The 22685-nt window shown below is 36.9% G+C and overlaps 1 long non-coding RNA gene across 1 annotated transcript in view; it reads left to right on the top strand.

The window, feature by feature from the left end:
- Positions 1-391: 391 nt before the first annotated feature.
- The window catches only part of LOC113928444, a 54375-nt gene continuing 32081 nt past the window's right edge, over positions 392-22685 (top strand). The window contains exon 1 of the long non-coding RNA XR_003521902.1: positions 392-587. This is a non-coding gene — a long non-coding RNA (uncharacterized LOC113928444). The remainder of the gene's footprint in view (positions 588-22685) is intronic.

A 22685-nucleotide genomic window follows, 5' to 3' on the forward strand; every position in this document is an offset into this window, starting at 1 on the left:
ACTGAAACACTCTCCCTTGGGATTGGAGGTCTAGGCAATCTTTCCAACCTCTCTACTTCTGCACAGGAGCTTCATCTGCATTATGTGACATTGTTTGTGTTTGCTCTTTGCCAAATAAGAAAATTTGATTGTTACTAATTTAATTTGCCTTGAAAGTGTAAAAGAGTGGTTTTCAATTTTAATTCAGAGAACCAGTCTCGATACTAAACTGAAGATAGGTTCAAAGTTTTCTTCATTCTCCAAGGTGTTTGTTTTATCCTGTGATCAATGACCCTGCTTTAACATTCTTCCTTATTGGACCCTTTAATGTATAAACATATGAGTCACTTGTTCAGAGTCCACTTTCCGCTTTCACTTTCCCATATGTGAGTGGCCTAACAAGCCAGTTTTCTGTTTGGGAATTATGTTCACAGTGTTTTAGAAACTGTGTGAATGTAAGTGAACCAGGCCTCAGGACTGGGACCCATGATAGCTCATGGGAGGGCAGAAGTCTGACCTTCCAACATGGGGACCACCAGCTGGGATGCAGCCTTTATGTGTGAACATCAGGACACTTCTCTTGGTTCTGCTTCCCTGGCCAGGTGCAGGTGAGTAAGAAAGAGGGACAGCTGGGTCTTTTCTTTACCCTGGAACTTAGCTCAGAAGTCATTTTGTTCCTTAGCACATTGCCAGGGCTCTGCTCTTTTCCTATTACTTAGACCTGCAGACCTCAGAATTGTTCACCTTTCAGTCTTTTTCCCCGCCTTTGTCTTCCTGTGTCCCTTTCCTTTTCTATGCTTTTTAGGATAAAATCATATAATTATGCAAAGGGGATTTGTAAACTGTAAATAATATAAGAGGAATATCTCAAAACACCCTGTTATTAATTCGGTCCAGTTGATGTAACACATATTCTAAGCTGAGCCTAGCAAACAAAAGACAATTTGTTTCCTTGAAGAATGCTCTCTGCCCACAGCTGACAGAACCTAGAGTCAGAAACTTTGGATCCCATGGTCATGTTACACCCATCCATCTGCATGGCCCTTGGCAGGGTATTGAATACTTTTGACTTTAATAAATGCCCTTATGTTCACATGAGTACATTTGAACTGAGATTGAATATCACTTCCAGTATGGAAGTGTTATATTTACATAAAGTTGTGAGAAAATTTGTCCAAGTGAGAAGACATGCACTTGCCAAACAACAGGTTAATTGAAAGAAGTACAAAATATTCTATTTCATTGAAAAAGTAAGCACTGAAATGTCAAGACATTTTGATAGAGAATATTCATGTTTATTTTAATGAAAGGCATGCTATTGATCAGTGAGATAAATATACTTAATTTTCCAACAAATAGATACTTTTAAATTCTAAAATTGTATCTTAATCCACTTCTTCAGAAACATCATCTATTAAAATGCAGGAAAGAGATTAGTACATTAGAAAATAAATTGAAATAAATAAATAAATAAATAAATATTTTGACATAACAAAAAATAATGTATTATATCTGGGAAGTTTTCTTTTTAAAGTTAGCTTTATTAAAGCATAATTGATATACAAAAATGCATATATTTAATATATACAGTTTTGATTTTGGACATTTTGTGTTTTTTTCTTGGATAAGATGATCAATCAGATGCAGTCATAACAATTGGGATACAAGGGACACTTAGGAAAACAAAGTTTATTTTTCTCACATGTTCTAGAGAAACTGTCATATTCCATACAGGTGGTACAAGGATAAAGGAAGAGGAAGTGCCAAGAGAAGGGGCAGCTAAGCAGTTTGGGAGCCTAAAGAGGGGGAAGGCTCGTGGGCAGGTATCTTTATTGGGGTCAAAGTGGGACACATAAATAAAAGGCACAAATAAATTTCTGCATTTAAATTTTGCTATGTCCTCATCTGAGGAGAGCAAGAAAGGAAACTTGTGGCAAAGTCCAGCCTTATCACAGTGGTACATGAGGTCACCTGGGCCAAGGGCTCCCAAGACTTTTGTGGACTTGTTGATGGAGGAGGAAGAAGTGAAGTGTAAAAAATTATAATAAAAATGAAAATACCAGTTTAACAATCACCACAATTTAATCAGCATATGCTGATTGAGCATGCCCTCAATAAGCTTCTTCATGTGATACTGTTTTAATTTTTTTTTTATTTTTTATCATTTTTTAAACTTTTTATTTAAATTCAGTTTAGCTAACATAGAGTGTATTATTAGTTTCAGGGGTAGAATTTAGTGACTCATCAGTTGCATATAACACCCAGTGCTCATTCTATCAAGTTCCCTCCTTAATGCCCATCACCCAGTTACCCCATCCCCCACCCACCTCCTCTCCAGCAATGCTCAGTTTGTTTCCCTTAGTTAAGAGTCTCTTATGGTTTTCCTCCCTCTCTATTTTTATCTTAATTTATTTTTCTTTTCCTTCTCCTATGCTTATCTGTTTTGTTGCTTAAATCCCACATATGAGAGAAAGCATATGGTAATTGTCTTTCTCAGACAGACTTATTTTGCCTAGTATAATACACTCTAGCTTCACCCACATCATGGCAAATGGCAAGATTTCATTCTTTTGATGGCTGATATATACTATATTATAGTATATATTATATATAATATTTCATTCTTTTGATGGCTGAGTAATATATATATATAAAACATTTCTTCATGCCATTCATCTGTTGATGGACATCTGGGCTCTTTCCATAGTTTGGCTATTGTGGACATTGCTGCTATAAACATTGGGGAGCATGTTCACTTTATATTTCTGTGTTTGTACCCTTTGTATAAATACCTAATAGAGCAATAGCTGGGTGATAGGGAGACTCTATTTTTAACTTTTTGAGGAACTTCCATACTCTTTTTCCAGAGTGACTGCACCAGATTGCATTTGCACCAATAGGGTAAGAGGGTTCCCCTTTCTCCACATGCTCACCTTATTTGTTTTTTTTCCTGAGTTTTTAATTTTAGCCATTCTGACTGGTGTGAGGCAGTATCTCATTTTGGTTTTGATTTGTATTTCCCTGATGTGAGCATTTTTCCATGTCTGTTGGCCATTTCTATGTCTTCTTTGGAGAAATGTCTGTTCATATCTTCTGACCTTTTCCTGACTGGATTTTTCTTTCTTTTCTTTTCTTTTTTACATTTTTAGTTTGATAAGGTCTTTATAGATTTTGGATACTAGCCCTTTATCTGATATGTCATTTGCAAATATCTTCTCCCATCCCATAGGTTACCTTTTAGTTTTTTTACTCTTTCTTTTGCTATGCAAAAGCTTTTTATCTTGATGAAGTCCCAATAGTTCATTTTTGCTTTTGTTTCCCTTGGCTGTGGAGACATGTCTAGCAAGAAGTTGCTACAGCTGAAGTCAAAGAAGTTGCTGTCTCTGTTCCCTCAGATTTTATGGATTCTTGTCTCATATTTAGGTGTTTCTTCCATTTTGAGTTTATTTGTGTGAATGTTATAAGGAAGTGCTCCAGTTTCATTTTCCTGCATGTGGCTGTTCAATTTTCCCAAAACCTTTTGTTGAAGAGACTGCATTTTTTTTTCCTTTTAATATTCTTTCCTGATTTGTCAAAGATTAGTTGACCATAGAGCTGATGGTCCATTTCTGGGTTCTTTATTCTGTTCCATTACTTTATGTGTCTGTTTTTGTGACAGTACTATACTTTCTTGATGATTACAGCTTTGTAATACAGCTTGAAGTCTGGAATTGTGATGCCTCCAGCTTTGGTTTTCTTATTCACATTACTTTGTCTACTTGGGGTCTTTTCTGTCCACACAAATTTTAGGATTGTTTGCTCCAGCTCTGCGAAAAAATGCTGATGGTATATTGATAGAGATTGCATTGGATGTTTAGATAGTTTTGGTAGCATAGACATTCATTCTTCTAATCCATGTGCATGGAATTTTTTCCTATTTTTTGTTTCTCCCTCAATTTATTTCATAAGTGTTCTATAGTTTTCAGAATACAGATCCTTTCAGCAAGATGCTAGCTAATAAGATACAACTGTACATTAAAAGGATTATTCACTTTACTTTTTTTAAATGTGTGTGTGTGTGTTAAGAATATTGAAGGTGAGTCATAACCTCTTAAACTGGTTTTTAAGTGCACAAAACAATATTGTTAAGTATAGGTCCAGGGTTATATCAGATCTCTGGAACTTATTAATCTTGCCAACTATGAAGTTCTTTTTACTTGAAAATAAAGGTAAAATGGGATGCAATTTTTGTTAATGGACTTGATGAAACATTCTTATGTTAAGAATGTTGAATGATCATTGAGCATGACAGTCAAGAAAGAATTCATTGGATGCCTGGTTGGCTCAGTTGGTTGAGCTTCTGACTCTTGGTTTCAGCAAGAGTCATGGGTTGTGAGATCAAGCACTGTGTTGGGCTCTGTGTTCAGAGGGGAGTCTGCTTGAGGAGTCTCTCCCTCTGCCCCCGCCCCACATTCTCTCTTTCATTTTATCTCTAAAATAAATAAGTAAATCTTTAAAACAATAGAATTCCTGAGATGTTTAATGGTGCAACTTAGTAAGTTTATTTAAGGAGAATGAGAACAGGACCTACGGGCAGAAAGAACTGCACTTTGTTGTATTTGCTATATGCTTAGTGCTCAAAGGGGGAGATGTGCAGTGTGCCTTAGAGCATAAGGGCTTTCTTCAAATTTCTACTCATAAAAATACTTTTCAAGATTTCTCTGGTGCTTACATCATTCATCTTGATATTAGCTATTGTGAGATGTACAGGAAGTCTTGAGACCCTTTAAGAATGTAGTATCACATATTTGATCCTTATTGAAATTATGCAAACTTGAAGTGCCTGGGTGGCTCAGTCATTTAAGCATCTGCCTACAGGCCACATAGTAATCCTGGAATCCCGGGATCGAGGCCCAAGTTGGGTTCCCTGATTGGTGAGGAGTCTGCTTCACCCTCTGACCCTCCACCTTTCATGTTCTCTTTCTCACTCTCTCTCCCAAATAAATAAAATAAAAATAAAATAAACTAATAAAATAAATAAAATAAAATAAAATAATGCAAACTATAGGAGAGAGTTCTGGGCTAAAAGTGAACATTTTTCTACTTCTATCTGTCATCATTTCCCTCCTAAACAATTTTTGGTCCTTAAATATTTAAGGTTGCTGAAGGGCAAAGGGCTCATATTCCATGACTTGTTCAACCCAATAGGGATTGTAGAGATGTCCGTACATATGGACTGAAATTGGTCACTATCTGTCTCTGCAAGTGACTATTACAGAAGGCCATTGCTGTAGAGTCCAATTGGACATCAGGATGAATTTTTTCAAGTAGTAAGGACCTTCTTTCTACTGGGTGAAGAAGTCAGGAAATGCTTGAATGTATTTCAACAATAGAAGAGAACAAAGCAATACAACATATTAGGATTAATATTATAATAAAAAATAAGAAGTGTGATAAGCAGGGGCACCTACGTGGCTCAGTTGATTAAGTAGCTGACTCTTGATTTCGGGTCAGGTGATGATCTCAGTGTCCTGGGATCTAGCCCTGTGTCAGGCTCTCTGCTCAGTAGGGAGACTGCTTAAGGATTCACTCTCTCCCTCTCATGATCAATATATCTGTCTCTCTAAAATAAGTGAATGAATCTTTTTTTAAAAGTGTGATTGGAGGGGCACCTGGGTGGCTCAGTTGGCTAAACGACTGCCTTCAGCTCCGGTCATGATCCTGGAGTCCCAGGATCAAGTCCCGCATCAGGCTCCCTGCTGAGCGGGGAGCCTGCTTCTCCCTCTGACTCTCCCCCCTCTCCTGTGCTCTTTCTCTCAAATAAATAAATAAAATCTTTTTAAAAAATGTATGATTGGAGACTTTTTAGTGGGGACCATAATCCACCTCCCGAACAGGAACTTAACCAATTATTAAATGACAATGTAGGGTCTTTAAGAGCAGTGATTTGGTTATTTATATCAGTAAGTAATCCTGATAGAGTTTTGTTATAATTTGGAATGTAGATGCAACTTTCTGCTTTAATAATGGCACATGTTCCTCCTTGTGCTGCTGTTAAGACATCTAATGTCATTCTACTTTATAAAATTGGTTTATGCATTGGAGTTACATTAGTGTTTAATAATGTAATGCTGTTTTGAGAGTCATTTAACACTTTAAAAGTGTATTTACCAAGAGCCTCCATGGCACTTTCTAAAGCTACTAATGAAAAAAAAAAAGTGTCAGATGGTCATACCAATGAAACATGGATCTTGTCCAACATTGTTTAGATATGGAAATTAGCTGGAATTGTGATAGTCTTAGTGCTACAACATTGCATCCAAGCATAAGCTATAGTACATATTCCGATCCAGCCTTATGGAATCCAGGGACACAAATTTGCCCCACATAATCATTGTGTCCCACTAGATGCTAGCTATCTGACGTGTGATGGGCTCACCCAGTCATAGCAAGCCAATCAGTTTCCTGTTAATTAATTTTATGGTCACAGGTTTTTGGGGTGAGCCATCACATTTGGTGAGTAATATTGGGTCATGAATCAAGTATATGGTGTTTCTGTTCCCCACATTAAAGGGCCTTTGGTTTAATTATCTTATTGTGGGAGGAAGCCACATATATTCACTCCATATTTGATATCATCCTTCCTGAGTGTATTGATAGGAAGGACTATGCAGTTGGCAAATTTGTTGATAGAGACTGTCTATCAGTTAGCATATTCAGTTAAAATTTTGATAATTTGAGGATAAGAGAAAGGCCTCCTATGGCCTAGAGAGTCCCATGTAACATTTAACATAGGACAACAAGAAACATTTTTACTAATAGAAATTTCCATATATGTGCTAGTATTGGGATGACTTCGTATAAGTGCTTGGCTAAAGCCTCTACTTATAATTTGTATCAATAGAGATGCCTCCCAGGACAAGTATGTCTAAGAGATAAAACCATTATAAAACCTGATGTCTAGCCTTGACAATATTCTAATTATGAGGAATCACTGGCAAGTAGGAAATTACTTGTCCCAGGAGATAAGGGCGTCCTCAAGTTCATTCTCTAGTCTTATTATAAGGAAAGGGGTTCTATCCATTATCTCCACAAGTCTATAGTTAACTTCGTGGAATGGGGTATACTCTGACTTTTAAGGAGCAATTTTGTTACCCAGCCACATAGAATTGATAAGGTGACAGCTGAGTTACACAAATTGTTTTGGAGTCCATCCCATTGTCTAGATGTTTAAATAATCATATGCCCCAAAGGTCTCTTTTATTATCCCCACAGAATAACAAGCAAGAAGATTGTCTATATGTGAACTATTATGGCAATGCCTCTGAAGTTAACCTCAAGTTCTCTAGCTTAGGCAAATAAAAAACATTTAAAGCCAAGCTAAACTTGAATCTAACGTCTAAACAGATACTTTATTGAAACACATTTTTCTCTCTAAACTTATACTCATTTCCAGAGATAACCAAATCAGGACTCATTTGTTTGTAAAACAAGTCCAGTTTTAACAAAATTAGCCAAATTGTTTACATAAGCTCAGCAAGAACACTGATTGATTATATGGATCCTTTAAAATCCACTTTGCTGGAACTTTTGATAAGGAATCTCTAGATTGAACTTTTAATAGCCTTTTGAGGCCAGAGTCAAGCCAAACATTTTTCATCAGACTTGCCTGCAATACCTGTAGAAGGTGTATTCTTCCTCTAGAGGTCTCCAATATGTCCTGCACCTTCCAGGAAGTGACTTCTTTACTCACCTGGTTGGGCTGCTGGGAAATCTGTAAAAGGATATCAGGCCAAATTCTCAAGGGGCTTTATTGGCTTCAAAAACTCAACCTTAATTCCTTAAAGGTGTCTGATCCTATCCAGGTCTATGCAGTTCTCTTTTAAACATGACATTCCAGTCAAAGCCTTGGTAATATAACCAGTGTTTCCAATGGTGTCCTGTTGCCAGAAGAACAGATTCTCATGGAACTTACACAAATTATTATAATTGCCATGGAAGAAAGAATACTCACTGAGTTTTGAATTCTGGAGGGTTCAGGTAGGGAGAAAAGATAAATGCTTCAATTTTTTCAGAAAAGAATACATTTGTCATTTTCTTTAATTCATTCAGTCCTATGTTTTAATATTTATTTAGTTTAAACACAGCTTTCCCATTTGTTCTGGAAATTCTTACTCAGGTCAGTTTAAGATTTTAAATATATCAAACACATGTATTTGTCAAAAATCCTTTCAGCTTAGGTCATGATCCTGGGATCAAGTCCCACATCCAGCTCCTTGCTCAGTGGGAAGCCTGCTTCTCCCTCTGCCTGCCACTCCCCTTCCTTGTGTGCTCTCTCCCTGACAAATAAATAAAATCTTTAAAAAATATATTTTCTATGAATCTTATTGAAGGCAAAACACATTTGGCAAAAGCATCAGAGCAATAACAATACATGACAAAAAAAATCAGAAATGGACATGGTTAAAGATCTATTTTCTAGAATAGCTGTAGCATTTACCCATACAATACAACCTAAGTTTTATCACTACTGTTTTGACAATGCTGCCCAAGTAACTTCACATGCCAATAAATAAGCATAATTAGTAAAAAAGACTTCATCTACAATGTAAATCTTGTAAATTAGTTGAAAATCTCAGAAAGTTTAAAGCACATGCCTAAAACATATTACAGAATATTATAAATCTCATATTTATATTTAACCAAAGTGACAATAAGGGATTCTAGAGGAAATCATATATTTGTTAGCAATAGTTAAAGCTTTCAACATTGAGAATGTTTATTTATTTATTTAGTTATTTATTTATTTATTTATTTATTTATAAGTAGGCTCCATACCCAATGTGGGGCTTGAACTCACAACCCTAAGATCAAGAGTTGTATGACCCAGACTGGTGCTCTGAGTTTTAACTTCCTTAAGTAATAAAAGACCTGGTAAAAACAAAACATAGATGGACTGGTTTTTTAGGTAGATAAAGAAAATAAAACTGGTTTTCTGGGCAGAAAAATGAGAAAAAGAAAACTTTCTTTAAATTTTATTATCAGGAGCAGACTAGCAATCCAAAGAAACTTTATCTTTTTTAACAAATAGAAAAGCAGATTTTCAAACTTATACCAATGTACTTTAAAATCCATTCATTTGCAACTAGACTTCTGATCACTTATCACAAAATTTCTAAAGATTTCCCTTCACAAGCCTTCTACAGCTTTCCTTTTCATTCAGAATTCATACTAAGCGGGGCGCCTGGGTGGCTCAGTTGGTTAAGCAACTGCCTTCAGCTCAGGTCATGATCCTGGAGTCCTGGGATTGAGTCCCACATCGGGCTCCCTGCTCAGCGGGGAGTCTGCTTCTCCCTCTGACCCTCTCCCCTCTCATGCTCTCTCTCTATCTCATTCTCTCTCTCAAATAAATAAATAAAATCTTTAAAAAAAAAAGAATTCATACTAAGCTTTTTCTTTGCAAACAAACATTTTCATTTTAGGACAGAATAACCTCTCCCCCATCTCAATAGTATGTATCCCCATTTTTATATATTATAAATAAACGTATTTTCTTGAATACAGAATCGGCTTCCATTATTGCCATCAATCTTTATTACATTTTGCAGAATTTAAATTCTTAGAAACTTTAGTCTCTAGTGAAAATTAAGTAGTAACCAATTGTGAACTGTCACTTACACAAGAATTCTTTAGATCTGAAATTCATGAATATATTTTAATTCTAAAAACTTAAGATTTTCTCTAGTATTGTTTTTCAAAAAAGCATAACACATGGTTACCAGCAGATCCAAGTATCTTCAAAGTCTCTGCAATTAGCAGCCAAAAAGCAAAAAACTATCTTCAGGAATCAATGCTTTACTTGTTTATCTTATTTGGAAAAGACTTTATTACCCAATGAACTCAATCAAATTTATCATTTAACTTAGCAAATCTTCAAAGAGTCAGGATACCAAAGATTTTGAAAGTTATTGAAAGTCTTATATATAAATATGTTCATGTATTTAACCTACTTGTTTTTTAACTCTTATCCATTAAAATATTTGAGACAGACAAAATTAACCATCATTTAATTCATCTTCTTGATGACAAATTGCAACAGAGATCCCATGAGGTTATTTGAGTTTTAGTAAAACTTGGTAGAATAAAAGTTTTATATTTAATGCTGATAATTCCAAAGACATGTCTACCTTAATTAAACTAACAATCTTAAATTAGTTTAAATATAAATATGTTGTACCTGGTTTCACTTAAAGGTCAATCAATGTGTTCCCCAGTATCAAGGGAACGGAAGTGGCAGTTAAAGTCTAAAGGAAGCCTTGGGACCCTGAATCTTGATTAAGTATATCCTCCAGGTTGAACCTCATAAAGAGGTGGCCCAACAGCTTGGGGTGCTCTTTGTTCCTTGATACCAAGCATAGGAGGAACACCAGTCAATGACACTGGAGGCATGAGGCTGGTAGAGGAGCCAGTTATGCAAGCTGCACCCATAGTAGGGCAGAAACAGGAGGGGAAGGTAGAGGCAAAAGAGGTGAGGTGCCATCAGCAAGACTGGAGGGAGATAAAAATCCAGAGTGCAAAGAAATTGGACTCCAAGTAGCAAAGCTGCCCATCTCGTTCAGAGGAAGAGACACATATTTCTTATCCGCCAACAAAAGGTGAAAATAGGCAACACACGCTGGGCTGGAGAAGACAGGGAACCTCCCCAAAACAAAAGGAGTTTCAGCAGCTGCTTGGGAGTATTCCTTAAAGTCCCTGTCTTGAGGTAGATACACCAGATAATTGGCTCCAATTATCATAGCCATTAACCTAGAAGTGAATGAGGGAGGAAAGCCCATATACAATGATAGCCAGGCAACATTCATCCAGTTCTCTCAAAACATATTCCATATCTGACACACAAAAGAAGAAGCAAAGAGGAGATGAGTGATTCAGGAAAATAGAGGGAGACATGTACAGGATCTTGGCAGCAACCAGTTTACAAGAGAGACAAGGTGGGGGCACATAGAAAACATGACAGATCACAGGTGACTTGGTGGATTAACAGAATTAGAAGGGTTGATGTAGCTGAACTGATGGTGGATCGAAGGGTAGAGGGTAAGGAGAGTGGTGTCCTTAGGCCACCTAAAGGAGGATGGACAGACCAGCATTCTGGTACTGGACCATAAGGGTCTAACCATATGGGATTTTGTTCCATTTTTCCTGACACCCACAAAAATGGTCTAACTTATAAACAGTATTAACATTTAAGGACCCATTAATGTCCATTTTTCATCATCCTCCAGAGAACATTGAAGCCAGACATTATTATAGAAGAAGATGAGGTACTTCTTTAAATCCTGTTGTCCAAATTGACTCCAATGTGTTAGCAGGCAAATCAAAAGGGAATCCTTTGGGAGGGAGAAAGTTGATCCCATTGTCAGTCCCTACAAAATGAGGAAAATACACTAACAACCTAAAAGTCCATTACCAAAATCCCCCTCAGTTTCCAAATAGCATCACTTCAAGAATATTGCTGAAGTTTCCTGGGATTTAGAGAGGTGGGAGGCACCTCTCTTGACCACTCTGACACCTTTTTTCTAAATGAGAAGGGATGTTGACCTCCTTTCACTTCCCTATTGCAACCTAGGCTACAACAGGTGCTGGTGAATGGAATTAATGCCACAAAAATTGGGACTTCTTTCCATTTTGAGGGAGTCAATATATTTGGTAATCAATAGCAATACCATTTGTGAGCCTCTAGATCTAGTATGAATGCATGGGGTAGAGGTCCTGGCCTTTATGAAGAAGGGGCAGCTATTTTATATCATAGTATGAATCATATATCTAAGCTGGAAGTACTTTCAATCTGAGGGCAATCTCTGCTTGCACCAACCTCATAACATATCAATATGGTCACCAACCTAGAAACTTTCTTAGCCTCCTTGTCTCAGAGTTCTTTATGGAAGTTTTAGTGGATTGGAATTATTGTTTTAATTATTGGCCACTGATGATTGAAAATCTTCAGCCATACTCTGTCCCCAGAGACTATGGGGGGTGGACATAGTTCTAATCCTATAACCCTCTAAACACATGGTTCATTCCTCTGCAGATTAGCCCTCATCCTGAAGTTATCTTAGGGCCCCATCTTGAGTCACCTCAATAACATGAACTCATTAACATGAACTCGGGAGTGACAAAGCAGGCTCATTTTAAAAAACAAACAAAAATTACTAGTATAACTGAACAAATTTCAAAGGTTTTAGGAACTTTGTGTGGGGAACAGGTGATCTTATGTATAGTACTGCAGGCATTTTTTTCAGACAAAATAAATAAGATTCAGACTATTACAAAAATTAAGCCTATCCTTGTCGATAAATAATGACCCAGATAGCCATTGTTGAATATCTTTGTGGTAAATTTCCAGGCAGCTTTTAAAAATCATCTCCTGAGTTGGTGATAGGGAGGGAGTACCATCATGTAAGAATAGAATAAGGCAGAGACCTAATCATCAAAACTGTTACATTCAATTGATGGGATAGTTTGATTAGTTTAGGAAAAGTTCCGTGCCTTAATTTTCTAAATTCTTGATTTAGCAATTATTTAATATGTGGTTTTGCAATTTTCACTGAGCATATAGGCTTATTTTTAAATTGTTAAATATTTTAGGTTTAAGGAAATAATGAAGATATCCACTGAAGACTTTTAAGAACATGAAAACTTATTTTAGGTAGGAAATAGTACTTTATTTTATTTTATTTTTATTTTTTATTAACATATAATGTATTATTTGTTTCAGGGGTACAAGTCTGTGATTCATCAGTCTTACACAATTCACAGTGCTCACCATAGTACATACCTCCCCAGTGTCCAACACCCAGCCACCCCATCCCTTCAACCTCCCTCCTCTCCAGCAACCCTCAGTTTGTTTCCTGAGATTAAGAGTCTCTTATGGTTTGTCTCCTTCTCTGCTTTCATTTTGTTTCATTTTCCCCTCCCTTCCCCTATGACATGAAAATGAAAACTTTTGATTAAAATATGATTGTACAGGATATCATGCCCCCCAGTTCTTTTTCTGAACTAATCACATTGAATAATCACACTGAGTCCCAATGAATATATCTTCTTTTGATAACTATTATTTTTAGTTTGTTAGAAGTATTAAATTAACTTGTTTATTAAAGTCTTAAGCTCCATTTGAATATTTTTTTCTGCATATAAAACAGGCCCATTATCATTCAAACAATAGGATAGTTTGATTAGTTAAGGAAAATGTTTTTATTTAACATCTTAATCTTTGAATTGTGTTATTTAACAGACAATTATGTCCCGAGTTTTCTTTTTTATTTAAATTTAATTAGCCAACATATAGTATATCATTAGTTTTTGATACATCAATGATTTATTAGTTGTGTATAACACCCAGTGCTCATCATAATACCTGCCCTCCTTAATGCCCATCACCCAGTAAACCCATCTGCCCACCCACCTCCTTGTGTGCACCCTCAATTTGTTTCCCAGAGTCAAGACTCTCTCAAGGTTTGTATCCCTCTCTGATTTCTTCCCATTCAATTTTCCCTCCCTTCCCTATCGTCCTCTGCACTATTCCTTGTACTTCACATATGAGTGAAAGCATATGATAATTTGTCTTTCTCTTATTAACTTATTTCAGTTAGCATAATACCCTCCAGTTCCAACCATATTGATGTAAACGGTAGGTATTCATTCTTTCTAATTGCTGAGTAATACTCCATTGTATATATGAACCACATCTTTTTTATCTATTCATCTGTTGAAGGGCATCTTGGCTCCTTCCCCAGTTTGGCTTTGGGAACATTGCTGCAATGAACATTGGGGTGAATGTGCCCTTTCTTTTCACTACATCTGTATCTTTGGGGTAAATACATAGTAGTACAATTGCTGTGTTGGAGGGTAGCTCTATTTTTAACTTTTTGAGGAACCTCCATACTGTTTTCCAGAGTGGCTATACCAGCTTGCCTTCCTACCAGCAGTGTAAGAGGGTTTCCCTTTCTCTACATCCTCACCAACATTTTTGTTCCCTGTATTGTTAATTTTAGCCATTCTAACTGGTGTAAGCTGATATCTCATTGTGGTTTTGATTTGTATTTCCCTAAAGACAAGTGATGTGGAGCATTTTTTCAAGTGTCTGTTAGCAATTTGTATGTCTTCTTTGGAGAAGTGTCTCTTTTTGTCTTCTGCCCATTTCTTGACTGGCTTATTTGTTTTTTCGAGTGTTGAGTTTGATGAGTTCTTTATAGATCTTGGATATCAGCCCTTTATCTGATATGTCATTTGCAAATATCTGCTCCCAATCCATAAGTTGCCTTTTTGTTTTGTTGACTCTATCCTTTGCCATGCAGAAGTTTTTGGTGTTGATGAAGTCTTAATAATTTATTTTTGCTTTTGTTTCCCTTGCCTTTAGAGACATGTCTTGCAAGAATTTGCTGTGGCCAGTGTTGAAGAGTTTACTGCCTATGCTTTCCTCTAGGATTTTGATGGATTCCTGTCTCATATTGTGTTTCATCCATTTTGAGTTTATATTTGTGTATGGTGCAAGAAAATGTTCCAGTTTCATTCTTCTGTAAGTGGCTGTCCAATTTTCACAGCACGATTTATTGAAGATATTCTCTTTTTTCCATTGGATATTCTTTCCTGCTTTGTCGAAGATTAGTTGACCATAGAGTTGATGGTCCATTTCTGGGCTCTCTATTCTGTTCCATTGATCTATGTGCCTGTTTTTGTGCCAATAGCATACTGTCTTGATGAGCACAGCTTTGTAATAGAGCTTGATGTCCAGCATTGTGATGACCAAAGCTTTGGTTTTCTTTTGCAATATTCTCCTGGTGATTTGGGGTCTTTTCTGGTTCCATACAAATTTAAGGATTGTTTGATCTAGCTCTTTGATAAATGTCAATGTTATTTTGATAGAGATTGCATTGAATGTGTAGATTGCTCTGAGCAGCATAGATACTTTAACAATGTTTATTCTTCCAATCATTGAGCATGGAATGTTTTTCCATCTCTTTATATCTTCCTCAATTTCACTCATAAGTGTTCTGGAGTTTCTAGAGTATAGATCCTTTACCTCTTTGGTTAGGTTTATTCCTAGTTATCTTATGGTTTTTGGTGCAATTGTAAATGGGATCAATTCCTTAATTTCTCTTTCTTTAGTCACATTGTTAGTGTATAACAATGCAACTGATTTCTGTGCATTGATTTTTTTATCCTGCCATGTTGCTGAATTGCTGTATGAGTGCTAGCAATTTTGGGGTGGAGTCTTTTTTTTTTTTTCACATAAAGTATCATGTCATCAGTGAAGAGAAAGAGTTTTGACTTCTTTGCCAATTTGAATGCCTTTAATTTCTTTTTGTTGTCTGATTGCTGAGGCTAGGACTTCTAGTACTATTTTAAACAACAGTTGTGAGAGTGGGCATCCCTGTCATGTCATGAGTTGTCATTCATGACTTTGCAATTAACCCTGCGCATATAGGTTTATTTTAAAAAATATTAAGTGGTAGGGGCACCTGGGTGGCTCAGTCATTAAGTGTCTGCCTTCGGCTCAGGTCATGATCCCAGGGTCCTGGGATTGAGCCCTGCATCAGGCTCCTTGCTCAGCAGGAGGCCTGCTTCTCCCTCTCCCACTCCCCCTGCATGTGTTCCCTCTCTCACTGTGTCTCTCTCTGTCAAATAAATAAATAAAATCTTTAAAAAAAATATTAAGTGGTTTAGGGATTAGGACAGTAGCAAAAACCTGTTGAAGACAATTTGGAAAACAAATCCCTCTTCAATTTACATATGATAGGAGAGCATAATATATTTGTAGCTGCTTGCTTCAACAGCTGACTATTACTTCCAGTTCCTTTCCTGACCTGAACATAGTATATTACCTCTGAGTGACTATTTCTTCTTTCGATACCTATTTTTACCCATTCTTGTTTATAATTTGTCAGTCATTTTAAAACTGATAAGTACATCTGAAACTAATATAACACTGTATGTTAATTATATTTGACTTTTTTAAGCTAACTGATTAAAATCGTAAGCCTATATTGCATATGATTTTTATTTTCAACTATAGAACAGACCTATTATCATGAATTCTCATAAATATCCCTTTGGCTAATGCAATTGATCTGTTTGTGCCTGTCAGATTACTTAAGTAGATAAAAATAATTCACAGTTGGTTAAACTGAGAGTTGTTATACTCCCTTTCCTTTTCTCTGGGAAGTTCCAAAGAGTTCCATATTACAGCAGCTTTTAATTTTTGTAGAGCTGTGAGGACTAGATTAAAAGCAAGAGCAATGATCTCAAGACTTAGTTGTCATTTCATCCAGAATATTCCTGGACAGCTGCTGAATACTGCAACAATAATGAGTAAGCCCACCCACCCAGCTCATGTGATTCTGTATTAAAGGTGTTCCCAAACATTAAGTTTGGGAGAATATCATACCACCAAAGTATCTCCAATACCTAAATTGTTCCTCTTTATGTATCGCCTTTAGCTGGAGTCATGGCAAAGTTTTTCACCAACACTGATAGTTCTTTTATTTTTTTAACTGTATTTTTTAGTATATCAAAAGACTACTTGTAAACATGATTAAGATATATACAAATATCACTACAATGAATTCTATTGTACCTCTCTTCTGTTCTAAATAATTTTCTCCTTCCTGAGAATTATCTGCCATCATGATCACTATGCTAATCTTCCCCTTAAGTATTACCACAGCAAAGTATTTTTGCCATCTGCAAACAGGGGGATTAAAACAAAAACAAATCAAAAAGTTATTATTCAAGGGTAGGAAGCAAGATGGCAGAGGTGTGAGACCTGGATTTCGTCTGGTCCCAGAAATTCAGCTGGATAGGGATCAAACCATTCTGAATACCTATGAACTGAACAGCAGATCAAAGAAAGGAATAGCAACAACTCTCTGAATAGAAAACTGACCACTTCCTGGAAGGTAGGACGTGTGGAGAAGTGAATCCGAAGTGATATTCAGGAGGATAGATGGCGGGGGAGGGGGCCTCTCTTGGCCACTTCTGGCAACTGATAGGGCAGATGAGCACAAAATCAGAACTGTTAGAAGTCAGTTCCACTGAGGGACATCGCTGCAGTGGCTAAGCGGGAGGTGGAACCCTCGCGGGACAGAGTGGTCTCAGAACACTCGGGGTCACAGAAAGACTGGGGGTGCCTGAGTGTGGCAGAGCTCCCAGGTATCAGAGCAGGAAAGTTGGCTGCAGAGAGGAGGTGAGGAGTCTGTGCTCAGCTCGGGGTTGCCATAAACCGTGATCCACTGCACAGTCAGGCCACTGCTCTTCCAGCAGGGACCCAACAAGCGGCAGATCTGGGGAGACTCACCTTCCTCCACCAGGAGAAGAGGTGCAGGAGTGCACTGCAGGGATCTCCTGGGTTTGGAGACTCTACACAGGGTCATGTGCCAGAGATAGAAATGCTCAGTCAAAGGCCGGGTGAGCATGGAGTGCAGCCGGAGACCGTGGGAGAGAGGAGTGATTGACTGCTTATCTCTGGGGGCGAACTGAGGAGTGGGGCCCTGAATTCTCAGCTCCTCAGGGGTGGAGATTGGGAAACTGCCATTTTCACTCTCATCCCCCAAAGCTGTAGGGAAAGCTTGCAGGGAAAAAAAGCTCCCGAGAGCAAACCCGAGCAGATTACTTAGCCTGGACCCAGAAAGGGCAGGGCGTTTCCGCTCCGGCAAAGACATTTGGGAACCATTGCAACAGGCCCCACCCCCAGAAGATCAGCAAGAACAGCAAGCAAGACCAAGTTTACCAATCGATGAGAATGGCAGAACTCCAGCGCTAGGGGAATACTGCATGTAGAATTCATGGCTTTTTTACCATCATTCTTTAGACTTTCAAAGTTAATTTTTTTAACTCTTTGGTTTTTTTTTTAATTTTTCTTTTCCCTTTCTCAACCAATATCTTATCAATCCCCTTTTTAAAATATTTTATATTTTTCACTTTTAGAATCATTATATCCATTCATAGTAGTTACCCTTATTTTTGATATATATATATCTCCCAGATTGAAAATGAAGGGGTGGAAAATCATTTACCATGTTAATGGACACCAAAAGAAAGCTGGGGTGGCAATCTTTATATCAAACAAATTAGATTTTAAACCAAAGACTGTAATAAGAGATGATGAAGGACACTATATCCTACATATATATGTATGTATATATATATGTGGTCCTCTCATTAAAATTTTGTTTTATTTTATTTTTTTTAAAGATTTTATTTATTTATTTGAGAGAGAGAGAGAATGAGAGATAGAAAGCACGAGAGGGAAGAGGGTCAGAGGGAGAAGCAGACTCCCCGCTGAGCAGGAAGCCCGATGCGGGACTCGATCCCGAGACTCCAGGATCATGACCCGAGCCGAATGCAGTCGCCCAACCAACTGAGCCACCCAGGCGCCCTCATTAAAATTTTAAAATACAGTTTCTTCTAACAGATCAAAATATACCTTAAATCTCTAGTGTATGGCTTTGTGCTAGTCTCTGCCTGATCACATTCTCTCCCTTTTTTAAAAAAAATCCTCCTTTCTTATTTCAAACAACTTCTAATCAATTCCTTTTATAAAATCTTTTATACTTTTCATCTTTACAGTCATATTCCATCCCTTCATTGTATTAACCCTTATTTTTGACCATATATGTTTTTCATTCTTTAAAATTTTGGGAGGTACTTTCTTCTAACAGACAAAAATACACCCAAAATCTAGGGTGTGGCACTGATCTAAGCACCAGCCTGATCATATTTGATCATATTCTGTTTTTTTTTGTTTTGTTTTGTTTTGTTTTTGTTTATTTTTATCTTTTTCTTTTTTTTTTTCCCCTTTTCAGTTTTCATTCTTTCCTTTTCTTTTTCCCTGGCTTCAGGTCTTTCCTGATTTGTTTAGTGTATATTTTCTGGGGACATTGTTACCCTGTTAGTATTTTATTCTCTCATTCATCTATTTTCCTCATGCCAAAATAACAAGATGGAAAAAATCACCTCAACAAAAAGAACAAGAGGCAGTACGAACTGCCAGGGACCTCATCAATACAGATATTAGTAAGAAGTCAGAAAGAGAGCTCAGAATGACGATTCTAAAGATACTAGCTAGGCTTGAAAAAAGCATGGAAGTTATTAGAGAAACCCTTTCTGGAGAAATAAAAGAACTAAAACCAACCAAATCAAAAACAAAAAGGCTATTAATGAGGTGCAGTAAAAAAAAATGGGGGCTCTAACTGCTAGGATAAATGAGGCAGAAGAGAGAATTAGTGATATAGGAGACCAAAGGATGGAAAATAAAGAACCTGAGAAGAAGAGAGATAAACAACTATGGGATCATGAGGGCAGAATTTAGGAAATAAGCGATACCATGAGATGAAACAAGATTAGAATAATTGGGATCCCAGAAGAAGAAGAAATAGAGAGAGGGGCAGAAGGTATATTGGAGCAAATTAAAGAAGAGAACATCACTAATTTGGGGAAGGAAACAGGAATCAAATTCCAGGAGGAACAGAGAACCACTCTCAAAATCAATAAAAATAGGTCAACACCCCGACATCTAATAGTAAAACTTACGAGTCTCAGAGACAAAGAGAAAATCCTGAAAGCAGCTCAGGAGAAGAGATCTGTAACCTACAATGGTGGAAACATTAGATTGGCAACAGACCTATCCACAGAGACCTGGCAGGCCAGAAAGGACTGCCATGATATAGTCAGAGCACTAAATGAGAAAAATATGCAGCCAAGAATACTATATTCAGCTAGGCTGTCATTGAAAATAGAAGGAGAGGTAAAAAGCTTCCAGGAAAAACAAAAACTAAAGGAATTTGCAAACACAAAACCAGCCCTCCAAGAAATATTGAAAGAGGTCCTCTAAGCAAAGAGAGAGCCTAAAAGCAACATAGACCAGAAGGGAACACAGACAATATACAATAACAGTCACCTTACAGGCAATACAATGGAACTAAATTCATACCTTTCAATAGTTACCCTGAATGTAAATGGGCTCAATGCCCCAATCAAAAGACACAGGCTATCAGATTGGATTAAAAAACAAGACCCATCAATATGCTGTCTGCAAGAGACTCATTGTAGACCCAAAGACACCCCCAGATTGAAAGTGAAGGGGTGGAAAATCATTTACCATGCTAATGGACACCAAAAGAAAGCTGGGGTGGCAATCTTTATATCAGACAAATTAGATTTTAAACCAAAGACTGTAATAAGAGATGATGAAGAACACTATATCCTACTTAAAGGGTCTATCCAACAAGAAGATCTAACAATTGTAAATATCTATGCCCCTAACATGGGAGCAGCCAATTATATAAGGCAATTAATAACAAAAGCAAAGAAACACATCGACACAATACAATAAAAGTAGGGGACTTTAACACCCCCCTCACTAAAATGGACAGATCATCAAAGCAAAAGATCAACAAGGAAATAAAGACTTTAAATGACAAACTGGACCAAATGGACTTCACAGAACTATTCAGAACAATCCATCCCAAAGCAACAGAATACACTTTCTTCTCTAGTGCCCATGGAATATTCTCCAGAACTGATCACATCCTAGGTCACAAATCAGGTTTCAACCAGTACCAAATGTTTAGGATGATTCCCTGCGTATTTTCAGACCACAATGCTTTCAAACTAGAACTCAATCACAAGAGGAAACTTGGAAAGAACTCAAATATATGGAGGCTAAATAAAATCCTACTGAAGAATGAATGGGTCAAACAGGAAATTAAAGAAGAATTTAAAAAATTCATGGAAACAATGCAAATGAAAACACAACTATTCAAAATCTTTGATATACAGGTAAGACAGTCCTAAGAGGAAAGTATATAGCAATTCAAGCCTTTCTCAAGAAACAAGAAAGGTCTCAAATATACAACCTAACCCTATACCTAAAGGAGCTGGAGAAAGAACAGCAAATAAAGCCTAAACCCAGCAGGAGAAGAGAAATAATAATGATCAGAGTAGAAATCAATGAAATAGAAATCAAAAGAACAGTAGAACAGATCAATGAAACTAGGAGCTAGTTCTTTGAAAGAATTAACAAGATTGATAAACCCCTGGCCAGACTTAGAAATTACCCAAATCAACAAAATCATGAATGAAAGGAAGAGATCACAAACAACAACAAAGAAATACAAACAAATATTAAGAATGTATTATGAGCAAATTATGCCAGCAAATTAGGTAATCTGGAAGAAATGGATGCATTCCTAGAGATGTGTAAAATATCAAAACTGAACCAAGAAGAAATAGAAAACCTGAACAGACCTATAATCACTAAGGAAATTAAAGCAGTCATCAAAAATCTCCCAAAAAACAAAAGCCCAGGGCCAGATGGCATCCCAATGGAATTCTACCAAACATTTAAAGAAGAATTCATACCTATTCTTCTGAAAGTGTTCCAAAAAATAGAAATGGAAGGAAAAATTTCAAACTTGTTTTATGAGGCCACCATTACCTTGATCCCCAAACCAAAGACCCCATTAAAAAGGAGAATTACTGATCAATATCCTTGATGAACATGGATGCAAAAATTCTCACCAAAATAATAGCCAATAGGATCCAACAGTACATTAAAAGGATTATTCACCATGACAAGTGGGATTTATCCCTGGGCTGCAAGTTTGGTTCAACATCCACAAATCAATCAATGTGATACAGTACATTAATAAAGAAAGAAGAAGAATCATATGATCTTCTCAATAGATGCACTAATAGCATTTGACAAAGTACAGCATCCATTCTTGATCAAAACTCTTCAGAATACAGGAATAGAGGATACATACCTCAATATCATAAAAGCCATCTATGAAAAACCCACAGAGAACATCATTCTCAATGGAGAAAAGCTGAGAGCTTTCCCCCTAAGGATGGGAACACAGCAGGGATGTCCAAAATCACCATTACTATTCAACATAGTATTAGAAGTCCTAGCCACAGCACTCAGACAACAAAAAGAAATAAAAGGCATCCAAATCAGCAAAGAAGAAGTAAAACTCTCACTCTTTGCAGATGATATGATACTGTATGTGGAAAACCCAAAAGATTCCACCCCAAAACTGCTAGAACTCATACAGGAATTCAGTAAAGTGGAAGAATATAAAATCAATGCCCAGAAATAAGTGGCATTCTTATACACAAACAACAAGACAGAAGAAAGAGAAACAAAGGAGTCAATCCCATTTACAAATGCACCCAAAACCACAAGACACCTGGGAATAAATCTAACCAAAGAGGCAAAGAATCTATACTCAGAAAACTATAAAATACTCATGAAAGCAATTGAGGAAGATAGAAGAAATGGAAAAACGTTCCATGCTCATGAATTGGAAGAACAAATACTGTGAAGATGTCAATGCTACCTAGAGCAATCTACACATTCAATGAAATCCCCATCAAAATATCATCCACTTTTTTTCAAAGAAATGGAACAATAATTCTAAAATATATTTGGAACCAGAAAAGACCTCGAATAGCCAGAGGAATGTTGAAAAGGAAAACCAAAGCTGACGGCATCACAATTCCGGACTTCCAGCTCTATTACAAAGCTGTAATCATCAAGACAGTATGGTAGTGGCACAAAAATAGACACATAGATCATGGAACAGAATAGAGAGCCCAGAAATGGACCCTCAACTCTATGGTCAACTCACCTTCATCAAAGGAGGAAAGAATGTCCAATGGAAAAA

The sequence above is a fragment of the Zalophus californianus genome, chromosome 5 (genome assembly GCF_009762305.2).
Source record: "Zalophus californianus isolate mZalCal1 chromosome 5, mZalCal1.pri.v2, whole genome shotgun sequence".
Classification (NCBI taxonomy): Eukaryota; Metazoa; Chordata; class Mammalia; order Carnivora; family Otariidae; genus Zalophus; species Zalophus californianus.